Here is a 12,205-nt window from a genome sequence, read left to right on the forward strand (position 1 = left end):
CCCAGTAAACTTTTAGGTGGCCATCAGATCGCCCCTGAGCCTGCGCTTTTCCAGGCTGAAGAGTCCCATAGCTCTCAGCCTCTCTTCATAAGGTCTGTTTTCCTGACCTCTGATCATGCACGTGTCTCTCCTCTGCACTCTCTCAAGCTTCTCTACATCCTTTTTGAATTGTGGAGCCCAAAACTGGATGCAGTACTCCAGCTGCGGCCTCACCAAGGCCGAGTACAATGGGAGAATGATGTCCTGGGATTTGCTTGAGAAGCATCTATGGATGCAAGCTGGCTTTTTTCTCACTTTACTAGCTGCAGCATCACATTGAAGGCTCATGTTCATCTTGTGGTCAATCCTGACCCCCTAGTCCCTCTCGTCCATAGTGCTAGTCAGTGTAGCACTGCCGAGCCTATAGACATTCTGCAGGTTTTTCCTCCCAAGCTGGAGAACCTTGCATTTTTCGGTGTTAAACACCATCAGGTTCTCGTCTGTCCATTTCCTGAGTCTGTCAAGGTCAGCCTGGATTACCCCCCTGTCCTCAGGTGTAGATGCTTTACTCCGAAGTTTGGTATCATCGGCGAACTTGGCCAGTCCACTTCTGACTCCAATGTCCACATCATTAATGAAGAGGTTGAACAAAATAGGTCCAAGGACAGAGCCTTGAGGGACCCCACTGGTCACAGGGCACCATGACGATTGACTTCTGTCAACCACTACCCTTTTGAGCTATTCTGTTTTCTTTTAATTCTCCCCATATCCCCCATCTAATTTTTTATTTGTTTACCATGTAAATAATATCATATAGACAATAGGGCTGTGCAAAATTTCACCAGGTGTTTCATTTCGATGTTGTTTCAACTCATTTTGAGCTCAAAACAGTGAAATCGAAATAAAACAAAAGTCTTCAAAACAGCCTCGAAATGAAACGAGGGCACTCAGAACATTTCAAAAGTTTTGAAATGTTTCAAGTTTGGAAGCTGGGCTTCCTTGCAAGGAAACAGAATCTAAGGAGAAGGAAGGGGAAAAAAGGGGGAAGGACTGCTCTGATATTGACTGTGTAGCAGCCCGGTGACTGTGATCCTTCTCTGAGGTCCCTTCCTATCCCAGTGTTCTGGGGGAGAGTCGGAAAAAAGTAGGGGGTGCACAGGGGTGCACATACACTCCCTGAGAGCACTGGTGCACCCCCTGACTAGCCACGCTCACCACTGGGGCAATGGGTGGGGGCGGACAGGCAGGAGTGCTGGTGTCCCATCTGCAAGCACCGGCCAATTGCTGCAGCTGGTCCCAGAAGTGGCCACAGCCACTCGGGCAGCAAAATTGGCTGTGGGGGACCCCCCCCAGTTGGTAATATTGGCTGTGGGGGCCACCCCCGAGCAGCGAGATTGGCTGTGAGGGGATTCTGCCCACCCCGTTTGGTGGGACTGGTCTAAGGGGGGGCATATGGCCCCCCTGACTAAGGTGGCACCAGTCGCCCATGATTTTTACTGACTGGCTTTCTTGTTTGCATTGCATGCCAGGCCAGCCTCTGGCTTCTTTATTCCTTCCATCCAGGAACAGCATACACACCAACTGCAGGTGCTTCCTCAGCCTGACAAAGGGTTTTTCAACCCAAAAGTTTGCTAAGATATATTTCTTCAGCTATTCAGTTGGTCTACTACAAGATACCAGACTGACCCAAAGAACCTTGTCTGCCAGTGCCATGTCCTTAGACCAACACGGCTACAACCTACACCCCTAGCACCTGTCCCTAGTCAGTTGACCGGAAGGACACAGGGCCCTGGGCACATCTAAGCCCCAGGGCTGGGGCTGGCAGGGAGAGTTCTCTGGCAGCTGCTGGAGAAGAAGCTCCTGCAGGAAAGGAAAGAAAGGCTCTAGTCTGTGACAGTTTGGCTGTCTGAGATGCTAGTGCCACTGTGCTGCTTACTTACCTGTTGTAATTTAAAGTGGTGGACTGAGATGAGGCTGTAGGGGAGGAGGAGACATAATTGGGGCATGCTACTGTGCTGTATAGAGGCCCCAGCTCCAGTGAGGGTGGACCATAACACACACACACAGTCACATGTCACAAGTATTGCTTATCAGCAGCTTGAGGTGCAGTTTCCTAGAAATCCCTTCACCTATCTCCTTGAAACTTGGTAGGCTTCATGGCCTTAACAGGGGCTACCATGCTGTTTTCACCCTGTTGTGCCTTAACACACAACCGACATAAGTTTTGCTTGTCAGCACCTTGAGGTGCAGTTTCCCAGAAACCCCTACACCTATCTCCTTGAAACATGACAGGCTTTATGGCCTCAGCAGGGGCTACCCTTCCTGCTGTTTTTATTTAAATATGGCATGAAATGACAAAGTTATAAGCATTTTTGTGATTCCCCATTATAGCCTATGGGCGAAATGTCAAAACGTGTCAAAACAGTGAAACAGTTTCGTTGAAATGGAATGGAACAGTGCTTTGAAATGAAAAAGATGAAATGAAACACCGGCCCTTTGAAATGGAAAACCAGAAGTCGAAATGAAACAGCGCTGTTTTACATAGCCCTAATAGACACCTCTCAGGACAGCTCATAAGCCCATGTTAAAAGCTCTTATAGCACTAATTAGCTTAGCGCCACCAACTCCATGATTAGCAAGGTTGACTTCCTGCTGCTGAGGATCTGGATCCCCGACTACCATACTGCTTAGATATGGAAAACTTTATTTCACCATAGTAAAATAATGCCTTATGCATTACCCATACAGCGTCCTCCTCCCTAGAACAATAACCAAAAGAAACATAGACAGACAGACCACACCATCTAATGGAAAACACTGAAACTAAAGTGTGCTTTTAAAAAAACCCTCACCATTGCAGGATCCCCAGTAACTGTAAGCTCAGGAATGTATCATTTCCTTGTTTTTCACTAACACATGATATGTTATTTTACTCATCAGGGGTTGATTTTTCAAACCAGGTTGCAGAATGTGCACATAGAAAGTCTATTATTTATTAACAGGCTGTGTGCACCTATATGCCTTGACACAAACTAGGCTTGGAAACATCCTGTACTCTTTACACTTAATTACGATAAGGAGTTTGCCACAAGCATAATAACCCTGCTGTTACACTTAAGGCGACCCTTGCAAATATGTATTTATGTAAGTTGTTGCTCATTTGGATAGCTGCAGCCTGCAAGAGATCAACATTTGCTGTCGCAAAGATACTAAGGCACAGCAGTTTAACAGCATTACTCTAGCAAACTGCAGTACTTTACAGACAGTCTGCTCTCATTGTCATTGGTACAAATCCTAAATTACTTCAGTAAACGCTGAGTTACTTCAGATTTATAATTATGTATGGAGAGCACGAACATCCCAAAATCACAAACAGCAGGGACAAATTATACCATCAGTTCCTCTTACACTAATAGGATTTCTGGGAAGTTTATTAAAACTGACCATATGGTCATCTGTTTTATTGGAATGAATAGTGTGATCCAGCTGTAAGGATGCAATCCTGTTCACTTAACATGGAAAATTTTAAATGTAGGTACTTTAAAATTAATCAAGCAGTTTGAACATGGGCACATTTGCAATATGCTTTGGCAATATAGCCAGTTCAAATCAGCTGATGAATCTATACAATGTAAAGTTAGATGTTATACTTAGACCATACTTATTCCGTGGAATGCTAAACCACATTGAAGTTAGAACGTACTGTGAGGTGTCACATGTTAAGGGTTAATAACATTTTTTGCCTACACAGCTCTGACTTGTCACTGGACAGCCAGTGAGCAGAGGTGTGGCTAGGAGCCAGGACACCTGAGCTCCAGTCCTGCTTTTGGTGTGGGGACTGGGACCAGTGTATCCTGGGATGCTAGAGGACTGGAACTTGCTCAGTTTATTTCTGTGGAACAGACTGAAGTTACTTTAACATGAGCATGGCCCAGAGGTAACCCTTGCCTGAACTATGAGATGCTCAGAGGGCACTTAGCACAGGTTAACAAGTTTTACATGTGGATGCTCACATTTTAAGTGTCCTTAGTGTGGTCTAAGTGTAATGTGTAACTTCATCCTATCTTTGCCTTTTAAGATCCTGAGGCAATTAGGCTTGGTCTTTGTGCATTTGGATCCACAAGTGATCCAATACGGTGGTCCATCTACTTCCACTTACACTCTGTTTTGATTCAGTACCATCACATACATTGATCCCACCCCAGGGCAGGGGGTTGGACTTGATGATCTACTGAGGTCCCTTCTGACCCAAATATCTATGAATCTATTAAATACATTCTGTACAAGTCCCAATAGCCTTAGTTCAAATAAAAACACATGCATGTATTTGATACTGAGAGCAAGTGTTATGCTGGAGTCTGCATTTTGCCCAGCAGTCTACTGGTTAACACACTTGCTGATGAAGTGGGTGACATACGTTCTAGGCGCATCACACCCAGAAGAAAACCTGCTTCTCAAGGAGCAAGCAATTGGGAATGTGATTGTATAGGCTAGTGGCTAAGCACTCACCTAACAAAACAGACTTCCTGTCAGGCCTGTTTATGCATTTTGCTTTATATAGTCAGTGGATAAAATGGATAACTAGGATTACAGCCATGTGCCCTGTGTCCAAAAGACAAACTAAGGCCTGAGCATCATATGTGACTCCTGGCTTTTACTACTTACAGACAAAACTCTTAAAGCTTTCTTATATTGTATAGATTTCTTACATTAAATTTACAGGGCTTTTCTTACTGTTAGCTATAAAAATACTCATTAACAGCAAACAACCCACTAAAATGTTTGGGTTATTCATTCCCTGAATGTGCTAAACTGGCTTGTCAAAATGCTTACTCTTAAGCCATGGTCTATATGAAAGAGGAAGGGACAGCTATGCTACAAGGTAAGGTCCAGGATTTTCTGGATGGCTCAGCACATGAGAACCCTGAGGTATTGTGAAATCTCCACTACCCTTTCAGTGGATGCCACATGCATTTCCTGCTGTGTCTGATCTTACTTTTTCCTCTACATACTCTTTTGAGCAATTAAATGGGGAAGGTGACTGGGAGACTAGCCCCAGGTGCCAGTTGGATGGAGCACAAAAACAGCAGCCACCATACTGGCCCAGCTGCTGCTACTAATACCACCTCCCCCCACCCCCACCCCTGAGCACAGAACTGCACAGGTATGCCTCTGTTTTTAAGTAATTAGCACCATAGAAAAGAGTGTCCACAGTCATGAAAAAGTTGCTTATATTCTTTCCCTGTTCCTCACAAGCCATGCAAAGTTGGCCACAGTAGAGCCACTGGTCTGTTCTGAACGCATGTGGTATTTAGGATAGACTTCATTAAAAATCTTTTGGAGCATATACATAACTTCATCAATTCTTGATGGCAGAATATACATAGTACAGGTCACTAAATTTCAGCTCTTCAATCTTCTTGTTCCCTACTGGACAAGGACTTTCTGACTCCAGCCAAAAGTCTAGTGACTGGTCAGGCTTCATTGGTAGCCATTTTTAATGCTATATACATCTGTGGTTTCTTCTTTTTTCCAAGTTATCAGAAGCAGTTGAAGTTTTGTAATCTATCATTCACTAGATATCACTATTTAGTGTTATTTATTGATGTCCCCAGACTACTGATGGGCACTGAATAAAAATGCTGCAAGAGAGAAATGTAAGCATTTTTGCATTATAAAAGAGTCATAGACAAGCATCAGGGATATAGCTTGTAGCCATGTTGGTCTAAAGAAGCAGAAGCAGAAGCAGAAGCAGAAGCAGAAGCAGACAAAACTCTTGTGCGAGAAGTGGTATCTTTTATTAACTCAACTAAATAGTAGCAAAAAAATTATTTCTTTGCAAGCTTTTGGGTCCAAACACCCTTCTTTAGGCAGAGGAGAGTTCAAAGATTGTAAAAGTTATCTCAGATAGAAAAGAAACTTTATCTTGCACAGGGGAAGTAAAAGATAGTGTGGTTCCCCTGGGTTTTAAAGTCCATTTGTAAAAAAGTTGCTCTGTGAATATGCAGATTAAACAGAAGCCAAGCTCCAGCAGGTTTCTTCCCTGACGGTGTCATATGTCAGGCAGGGTTTGGACCCAAAAGCTTGCAAAGAAATTCTTTTTTCTGCTACTATTTAGTTGGCCTAAATAAAATATATCGCCTTAAGCACAAGAGTTTTGTCTGTTTCATAGACATGTGAGCATCTGCTTAGTCATGTTTTCATTTCATCGTATAGTATTTTCATGGTACCTGGTATCTCGTATGCAGGCTAAGAGGGGCAGCTTCTTTTGTCTGTTTTGCATTTAATTAAGCTTCATGCAATGTGATCCACCTTCTCATTTGAACTCATTTTTAGCTAATAATTAGGTCATGTTATAGGTCTAAAACATCAGTGTCACACCATGCTGCAGAACAGCACGTACCCATCTGTCCCGTGATGTTTACCAAGGCATTGCAAGCTCCTGTTAGCTAAGGTGCAGATCTGATACACCCTGAAGGCTTTGTTTTCATTTGCCAATTTCTGGCATTTGAAAAAAAGTAAATTGGTGGGCATCCACCCTTAGGAGGAAATACTTGCACAACACATAACTAATGTCAACCTGAGAACTCTTATTTGATTCCAGGGAGTGTTTGCAAAGAGATAGGGTCTCACAGAACCTACTACCAGTAATAAGAATTTGCTGTGCACTGTACTAGGAGAAGTCTGTGTCTACAAATGACATTATGCTTAACGCAGAATACAGTGGGCGCATCTCTACAAGATGCTTACTGCAGAGCTGCCTAATTGTGAAATTATAACCATCTAGCTCATGGTCTGTAGGGGATTGTATCACCCAGCACAAATGAGAACAGCCTCAAGCTTGCTCTACCCTGTAGAAGGCTAAGTAAGGCCAGGGCAGAAAAGCAGGTAACCCAAACCAGCTACATTTGGTGAAGAAGAGATTCTGTCCCCAAGTTTACATTTATTTCAGCACGTAACATTCAACAAAACCAGACAGGGCTCAGGACAATGGTAAAACTAATTTAGATCAGGAGAATTCTGCACACAGTTCTGGAACTGCAGGGAAGAGTAACCATCCGGATAAGATCTGCATTTTGCAGGGTTTGTAAAGCTATGAAATAGATAACACTGATTTAAGTTATAGAAACACTGGATTTACATAACTTCTTCCAAGACATGTGGGTGGAGTTTTTTTTCTTCTTGCTATTCAGATATGTCATATGGCTTTTATTCTATGTCAGGGAATGCTTTTGTTGAAGGGAAGATAATGACATTTCCCCATTTTGGCTATGTATATGTAACCAAACACCTTATACAGCATGACTCTTTCTTCTAATGTAAGATCTTAACTGGTCTCTATGCAATGGTAGAGGTTTGGAAGCAGCTGTGATGCACTTTGTGCTTAATCCTCTGTGATATAAAGTACTGAAGCTTCCTTAACTTTGTACTTAGGTATCTGCAGGGGACTAAGTTTTCACTAGTAAATTCCTTAAGTGCTGCAATGGCGGCACTGACTCCAGGATGGGCCCTGGTAGAATGCAACATCTTACTCAGGGAAGAGATTTTTGTGCACTTGGTTGTGAACTTGATTAGAAAGTAAGAGCCCAAGTTAATTCTAGAGTAAAGGAAAGCCAATATAAAGCCAATCTCTACTGGAGATGTGTGAAACTGATAATAAGGAAACCTAGAGCAGAGTGAATCATGCCTGGTTTCATTTTTTTTTTTTTAAAACAAACACAGACTTATGGTAGTTTTGCCAAATCCAGGCAGCCTTATTTAAAATTCAGATGAGCCTGAAGCCAAGTTTTGAATGAAACTGAGCTAGCTTGTGCTTAATGTGGAAACTATGTGAAACTCATCTATTTTATCTGAGTTTCACACTGAGCCTGAGGTTTAGGACAAAACTCAAGTGACAGAGGAGATCCTATTCAAAGTGACTGAATAAAAGATTCTCATAAACAAAAGTGCAACCACTACAGAACATGAAGGGAACAGGTTCCTATCCACCTTTTTATTAGGCAGTAGCAGTCTTCTTCAGTGTGGAGACAAATCCCATGTATTCTTATTTGGCTTATAGCACTTTTTTGTGTGGTTTGAGCTACGTTCATAAGCCCACAGAAACCAAAACCAAGGAACAAAACTATTTTTTTTCAGTCATTCCACTCGATTTTGTACATTAGATCCACTTGCTGCATGCGTCAAGGTTAAAAAAATTAGGCTACGTATATCCATTTGTACCTCCCTGTAGCCTATTCTCTTTTAACACTCAAAGCAACTTTAACACAGAACAAAATAGTTTCATTTTTGGCTCTATGCAGCCTAGGGACATGATGACAGCAAGGATGTCAGGCCATGCTCATATTTCTGAGCAAGATAATATTTGAATGTTTTTTTCCCCTCCCAACATGATACTACTGGACCAATTATTGGACCTTGAGGGCTAAGTCCTATTTCACTTTATATATCTATGTTGCATATACACAGCTGCATTGGTTCAGGTTTTGTCATTTACACACAGTTTAGGATTATATTGTGCCTTGCAGTGAAATAGAATCATCCTGCCCACCTAGAGCTAAATCACAAACTGTCAGTGACAAACTTGCAGTTATTGTGCAGTGTATATGCTGTTTGGGTATATAAAAATGAAAAAGAACTGAGAAACTTGAAAATCTGGCAAAGAAAATAACTGAGTGAAGATAAATATTTCTTTCAATATAACCCATAGTCCCTCAGAAGATGTGGTGACATTTTTATGCTACAAAATACCATAAGCCATGTCATCCTGCAACAGACTGGAAAACGCAGGAAAGACAGAGTATTCTACAATGCTTATCTTTCTCTTTGACATGAGATAGAATAACCTTTCAGGCTTTTATAAAACACTGAGTTACTATATTTCTAGTGCACAAAAAAACTAGAAAACATGCATGTTTAATCAATTTGCTATATAGAAACACTCATTCAAACACTCAAAAATGGCATCTTTTATATTTTAGGGTTATTTCCCCTAAAAATGAAGCCTAGATTCATATATCCCGTGTGTGACAGAATCATGGGAGCATGTTTTGTATTTTAATACACTGACAGTGTTTTGGATATGATAGAGCTAGCTTACGCAGCCCATTGTTCTTATGCTATTCAAACCATGCCATCTATAGCTATTCTTCACATTGTGACCACTGGCTGATGGGCTGCAGTGTAATGAGATTTCATGCCAAAATGAAACCCTTGTTGTGGACTGCGTGCCATCGATCTTGCTACAGCTCTGCCTTGTACAACATTAGTTTGAAGTGTTTTATTTATGGGTTGGAGCACTCAACATTCAGTTTGAATTTTCACTGAATGCTGAATGTGAGTAAAGTCCCATCTAATTTAATTGTCCTTGGGTAGATTGATATTGAATTATAAATTTCACATGTTAGTCTCTGATTTCTTAACTGCCTGAAAATAGGTTAGTCTTACCCAAGGCAGTGGACCAACTGAGAGTATTGCTTTTTTAAAACCATGCTTTAAAGCCATTTTTGTTTGTTTGTTTTTAATTATGAGGTTCCAAGGTTATTTTTTTAGCAGATTTAGGGCTCAGCTCTGCACATTACTGAATGGTGTAGCCCAAGTCAGATCATAACTTAAGCATAACTTGATTTTTATTAGAGACAAGTTGTTTCTTCCATGGATTTCAAAGGGCCTTTTCTGAACCTGTGATGGAAATGTGATTCTGGAAATGCAGCCACATGTCTGCAGTGGTTCAGGCTAGAAGTTGCGGGGCGGTAGGGAGGGAGCTAGAGCACACCTCTCTGCTTGGCTAGAGCAGTGCTACTCATCTGAATATGCTGTTTGATTTCAACAGGGCTACTTATGGGCATTTTTACACATGCAAGCACTGCAGCGCTGGGCAATTTGAAAAGCGCCCAGTGCTGCAGTGCTTGCAGTTGTGTGAGTGGTGAAATGCACATCAGCACTGAGAAAATGGCAGTGGTGCGCTTTTGAACTTCAACACATTGGAGGTGCTTTAGTTCAAAAGTGCACCACCGGGGATAGAGGCGGCCAGGGAAGCTGCACTCCTTGCCCCCAGAGCAGTGATGGCCACCTGTATCATGGGGCTCCACGCCGTGTGCCTGCAGCTCCCACACTCACAGCGGGGAAGTCCTGTGCTGGACTCCATGAGGAAGCAGGCGGCAGGGTTTCCTCCACTCCCAGTGGGTTGCAGGGACCGGCACAGCGGGGGGCAAGGAAGGCAGCAGGCCCAGGGCTACCCCCATTGTGAGTGCAGGAACTGCAGGTGCAGGGCATGGAGCCCCAGTGATAGAGGCAGCCAGGCAGGCTGTGCTCCCCCCACACCTCACTCCCATGTGCAGCACTAGTTGGAGCCATACCCCACCGGGTGCCTGCAATGCCTGCACGAGTTCCCTGACCAGGGGCTGCATGTCATGGTGGAAGCGTGGGGGGTCCCTACACCCCCCAGCCTCACACCCATACCCTGCCCAGCCGAGCTCTGTGCTTCTGCTATCTCCCCTGGGCATGGGCTCTGTGCTTACGCCCAGCTGCAACTCTACCTCTCACCAGCCCTGCTGCTTCCCTACCTGCTGCCCCAAGCCAGTTGATTTCCAGGAAGCCAAGCAGGTTCCCATGGGGCAGCTGCAGCAGAAGCCCTGCCTGGAAGCTGCAGCTGTCTCGGCTGGGCCCTTCTGCCCAAGAGGGTGGGAACAAGGCACAACAGGGTATGCTGGAGGGGTATACATGTGGGTGCCTTGCTCTCAGCCTGGCAGGGGAGAGGGCTGGGTGCAGCACAATTCTTTGGGGGGTGCTGCAGGCCTGGTGAAAGTGCCTGGCGGGCTGCACTTGTCCCATGGGCTGTATTTTACCCACCCCTGGTCTTCTGTATCAGTGTCCCCACACTTCAAAATGGTGGTGGGGACACTTTATCTAAAGCTTGTCAAATAAGCTTTAGATACAGTGCCAGTGCCACCATTTTGAAGTGCGGGGATGCTGATACATGAGATGCTGGTGGCTGGTTGGAGCGTGGTAATTACTATGCTCTAGCAGACTCGATTAATCAAACCTGCTCCAACACGCTGTAATTTCAGACCGACGGGTGCAGACCGATGAAAATAAACCAGTGTAACTTGTTCCACTGGAGTCTACCCCTGATTTTTTTTCGGGGGTAATTTTCCACTACAAGTCAACCCAGTGTAGACATTTGTTTCCTTTTGTCTCTACCTCTTTACATCAGTATAATTCTTATTACTCAGGTTAAATGTTTTGTCTGTCTGTTCCCATAGAAGCAGAACCAGTATATCATATTTTCTTAAACACATCACACTCTGGAATAAGAAACGCACTTTGTTTTTGAAAGAGAGAATGAAAGAAAAATATCTTTCCAGTAAGTAACTGGGTGCATCTACACATGCTCCCCACAACGCGGTTACTGCACCGTCATTTAGTATCGTCAGGAAGCAATAAATGACAGTGCAATAACCGCTGTTACTGAGCTGTCCCAGAGGCACATGGTTATTTTTAGCTGCTGCATTGCCATAGCAACACACTATAGCAAGGTGCTCATCAGTACGGCGATGTAGCGTTGGCCTCACGGTTTGTGTCCACCAATGGATGCTACGTCACCGTAACACATTACTATGGCAACATAGCGTCAGACATGCCCACTGAGTGGAGTACCAAGCCTGTTCTGTTCATTGTTCTATTCCCTGTGAACCACTGAAGATTTTATTTACACTTTTGCCCAGTAAGCAGCATAAACTATTCTTACCATATTCCTTGCATATAATATGTACTCCAATTTCTAGCAGCTGTTTTTTGTGGGGAGTGTGTGTTGTATAAGATAAAATATGGTATTTCACTGCATAGAGTGGGGGGTGTGCAGGAAATGCATAAGGGTATCATAGAGGAGATAGAAGAGCACAATTAATTACTGTGCTTAAAGTGCTTTAAAGCACTGCCTATGTGCTGAGTGTGATTTAGTAGTAGCAGCAGCAGCAGTAGCTGCTGTAGGTCAGTAGCAATGCTGATGACCCCAAACTCATAGTTTCATAGTTTCTAGGGTCGGAAGGGACCTGAGCAGATCATCTAGTCCGAACCCCTGCCATGGCAGGAAGAGCACTGGGGTCAAATGACCCCAGTAAGGTGGTCATCCAACCTCCTCTTAAAAACCCCCAGGGTGGGAGCCTGCACCACCTCACTTGGAAGCTGGTTCCAGACTCTAGCCGCCCTGACCGTGAAGTAGCGCCTC

General features: G+C 43.7%; 1 protein-coding gene across 2 annotated transcripts in view; it reads left to right on the top strand.

Moving 5' to 3' along the window:
• SLC2A12 (solute carrier family 2 member 12) overlaps positions 1-12,205 on the top strand; it is a 47,770-nt gene that overhangs the window by 13,175 nt on the left and 22,390 nt on the right. The gene's annotated exons all lie outside the window — the stretch shown is intronic.

Source organism: Gavialis gangeticus, unplaced genomic scaffold, assembly GCF_001723915.1.
Source record: "Gavialis gangeticus isolate Ggan-Ray unplaced genomic scaffold, GavGan_comp1, whole genome shotgun sequence".
NCBI classification, from domain to species: domain Eukaryota; kingdom Metazoa; phylum Chordata; order Crocodylia; family Gavialidae; genus Gavialis; species Gavialis gangeticus.